This window comes from Triturus cristatus, chromosome 4_1 (assembly GCF_964204655.1).
Source record: "Triturus cristatus chromosome 4_1, aTriCri1.1, whole genome shotgun sequence".
NCBI classification, from domain to species: domain Eukaryota; kingdom Metazoa; phylum Chordata; class Amphibia; order Caudata; family Salamandridae; genus Triturus; species Triturus cristatus.
In genome coordinates, this window is record NC_140585.1 from 58962345 (window position 1) to 58966773 (window position 4429).

Below are 4429 nucleotides of genomic sequence, written 5' to 3' on the forward strand. Positions count from 1 at the left end.
CTCACGCTTGCGCTTGCCTTCCAACATATTTCTTCCAACTGGAAATCTCTAGCTTCCATCTCCTTACAAGGCTGGTGGAATTCATTATGCCACTTTCACAGATTGGACGTTTCCTTTGCCTCCACTTGTAAACCTGCTCGTAATGTTGATTTTTTCTGGTTGCCTCTCACCACGTATTTGGACTGCTTGGCCCTAAAGAAACCTATATGTCTCAGTGCAGAAAATTTTAAACCTCCTTGAACGTCTCGAACTCTCTCCTTTTGCTATTCACTATAAGTTTTGTTTAATATTACTGCTTGTTTTATGATGGTAACTTCGCATCGCTGACTTTCTACGACTTTTACAATTTGAATATGTGTCGTAATTTTTAGATATGGTATGGTCTATTTTATTATCTTTATATTTTCCTTTCCCTCTCCCCCTCCCTTCCTCCCTTATCCTTCCCTCCCATTACCTCCCTCAATGTTAAAAATTCTCTTAAAAATGCTTTGTGGTTTCTAATACTGATATTAGCAATGTTAAGTTTCTGTATTGCAATTTATGCTGATATCTCTCTTTTGTCATCAACTTTTTAATAAAGCTTTCAAACATAAAAAAAAAAAGAAGGTACACCAGGATAATGTGCAGCACCTCTAAGCAGTCACATGCCACAGGCCACTGACGCTACCGCAGCAGAGTACACAGACACACACAGGCACAGGACATTCACCTGCCATTGCCAAATGCAGCGACAAACCTCACTCTGCACATGTGCCATTAGACGGGGGGGCTCACAGGTGTGGGGCTGGCTCTGCACGTCAGACACACAGCACTGCTCCCTGCTCACATCACATGGGCAGGGTATATCCATCCCTCATGCAGCCCGGGTGCCACACTCCACATATGCACCCACCCACATGACAGGGGACTAACACACACACCGATGTCCAGGGTATGAACACATCATGTGGACACTCTCAGCACAGGTACACAGAACTAACACACATCTGTGGGTACAGTCACCTGTCACACTGGGCTGACCACATAATCAAATGAGGACTGTAGAGGCTACATTCCCAGGAGGACAAAACAGGCAGTATGTGGCATGCACCATGCAGTGATTGTCACAGTAAACACAATGCAAGTGAGGACGGCAGACATGCACCACAGCATGCACTGGCTGGGAGACATCAGGCATTCCCTCCCTGGAGCCCCCCCTCAGTACATAGCATGTGTGCCACACCTGGACACAATGCCAGAAGTCACAGTCACAAAAAAGGGACACAGTCTGTGCTAGTAGACTCTGCACTCACCTGATACCCTGGTCGCCCATACAGCATGGGGTACTGTGGGAGGATCACATCCAGCAAAGCCAGGTTCTCCTCCAGGGTGAAAGGCTGTGCCCTCTCCACAGACCTTGACATGGTTCCAGGGAATCAGTAGCAGCAGCTGGCTCGTAGAATCCAGAGATGTGCAGGCAAGTGCTCCCTCATGGGACCTGGCTGCCTTATATCTGCCTTGCTGGCCTGTTTCATGCACAGGAGTACAGAGTGATTGGTCACTCACATTTGCATCCTATGTTTCCTCCAATCCCATCAAACCTAGCACAGTCAGTGGGTTCTTATTGTGTTTTTTTCTTGAGCATGATGTCACCTCCAGAACCACATTGCAACAATGTAAATTCATTCAAACTGACTACTGCTGTGCACCTGCAGAAAAAAATTCAAACTTTAAACTTGGTCTCCATGACAACCAGCATGCATGTAGGCCTTCATACTTGTCCCTCATGTGTCCCCTATGTAATTTGGAGTTTCACACACAGGTACGGTGCGTACCGGGGCCCTAGGGCACCCCAAATGCATAGCAACGGCCCGTACAGGCGTGTGTGCGGTCTGTCTCACTATGGGTGTTCTCGCGTATGCGTACCCATAGTGATAGTGAGCGTACGCACGCGTGTACGGTCCGTATCACTATGGGCACGCATACGCGAGAACACCCATAGTGATAGTGAGCGTACAGGCGTGTGTACGTTCTGTCTCACTATGGGTGTTCTCGCGTATGCGTACCCATAGTGGTAGGAACCGTACACGGGTGCGTACGCTCACTATCACTATGGGTACGCATACGCGAGAACACCCATAGTGATAGTGAGCGTACAGGCGTGTGTATGGTCCGTATGCGACCCTCCGTCCTCCTCACGGCACTGACGGCGTTCATCCATATCTGCTTCTTGGCAGAGGCGCCTACCTGTGAGGATGAACAAGTGACACTACATCAATACACCTGGCACAAGTCACAGATACACATATTAGAAATATTTTGCTGTTTACAACAAGGCATGGTATGCATCCAACGCATTGCACCTTTGTCAAAGGGACATGATCCTCTGGGGAAGGGCTAAAGCAGTACGTGCCATTGAAAGTACACAGGTGGAATGAGGGCAACGACACAATCAATGATCCAGGCTCACACTGTGCATCGGAAGGTACACCAGGATAATGTGCAGCACCTCTAAGCAGTCACATGCCACAGGCCACTGACGTTACCGCAGCAGAGTACACAGACACACACAGGCACAGGACATTCACCTGCCATTGCCAAATGCAGCGACAAATCTCACTCTGCACATGTGCCACTAGACGGGGGGGGCTCACAGGTGTGGGGCTGGCTCTGCACGTCAGACACACAGCACTGCTCCCTGCTCACATCACATGGGCAGGGTATATCCATCCCTCATGCAGCCCGGGTGCCACACTCCACATATGCACCCACTCACATGACAGGGGACTAACACACACACCGATGTCCAGGGTACGAACACATCATGTGGACACTCTCAGCACAGGTACACAGAACTAACACACATCTGTGGGTACAGTCACCTGTCACACTGGGCTGACCACATAATCAAATGAGGACTGTAGAGGCTACATTCCCAGGAGGACAAGACAGGCAGTATGTGGCATGCACCATGCAGTGATTGTCACAGTAAACACAATGCAAGTGAGGACGGCAGACATGCACCACAGCATGCACTGGCTGGGAGACATCAGGCATTCCCCCCCCTGAAACCCCCCTCAGTACATAGCATGTGTGTCACACCTGGACACAATGCCAGAAGTCACAGTCACAAAAAAGGGACACAGTCTGTGCTAGTAGACTCTGCACTCACCTGATACCCTGGTCGCCCATACAGCATAGGGTACTGTGGGAGGATCACATCCAGCAAAGCCAGGTTCTCCTCCAGGGTGAAAGGCTGTGCCCTCTCCACAGACCTTGACATGGTTCCAGGGAATCAGTAGCAGCAGCTGGGTCGTAGAATCCAGAGATGTGAAGGCAAGTGCTCCCTCATGGGACCTGGCTGCCTTATATCTGCCTTGCTGGCCTGTTTCATGCACAGGAGTACAGAGTGATTGGTCACTCACATTTGCATCCTATGTTTCCTCCAATCCCTTCAAACCTAGCACAGTCAGTGGGTTCTTATTGTGTTTTTTTCTTGAGCATGATGTCACCTCCAGAACCACATTGCAACAATGTAGATTCATTCAAACTGACTACTGCTGTGCACCTGCAGAAAAAAATTCAAACTTTAAACTTGGTCTCCATGACAACCAGCATGCATGTAGGCCTTTATACTTGTCCCTCATGTGTCCCCTATGTAATTTGGAGTTTCACACACAGGTACGGTGCCTACCGGGGCCCTAGGGCACCCCAAATGCATAGCAACGGCCCGTACAGGCGCGTGTACGGTCCGTATCACTATGGGTACGCATACGCGAGAACACCCATAGTGATAGTGAGCGTACAGGCGTGTGTACGGTCTGTCTCACTATGGGTGTTCTCGCGTATGCGTACCCATAGTGGTACGGACCGTACACGCGTGCATACGCTCACTATCACTATGGGTACGCATACGCGAGAACACCCATAGTGATAGTGAGCGTACAGGCGTGTGTATGGTCCGTCTCACTATGGGTGTTCTCGCGTATGCGTACCCATAGTGATAGTGAGCATACGCACGCGTGTACGGTCCGTATCACTATGGGTACGCATACGCGAGAACACCCATAGTGATAGTGAGCGTACAGGCGTGTGTACGGTCCGTCTCACTATGGGTGTTCTCGCGTATGCGTACCCATAGTGATAGTGAGCGTACGCACGCGTGTACGGTCCGTACCACTATGGGTACGCATACGCGAGAACACCCATAGTGAGACGGACCGTACACACGCCTGTACGCTCACTATCACTATGGGTGTTCTCGCGTATGCGTACCCATAGTGATAGTGAGCGTACGCATGCGTGTACGGTCCGTACCACTATGGGTACGCATACGCGAGAACACCCATAGTGAGACAGACCGTACACACCCCTGTACGCTCACTATCACTATGGGTGTTCTCGCGTATGCGTACCCATAGTGATACAGACCGTACACGCGTGCATACGC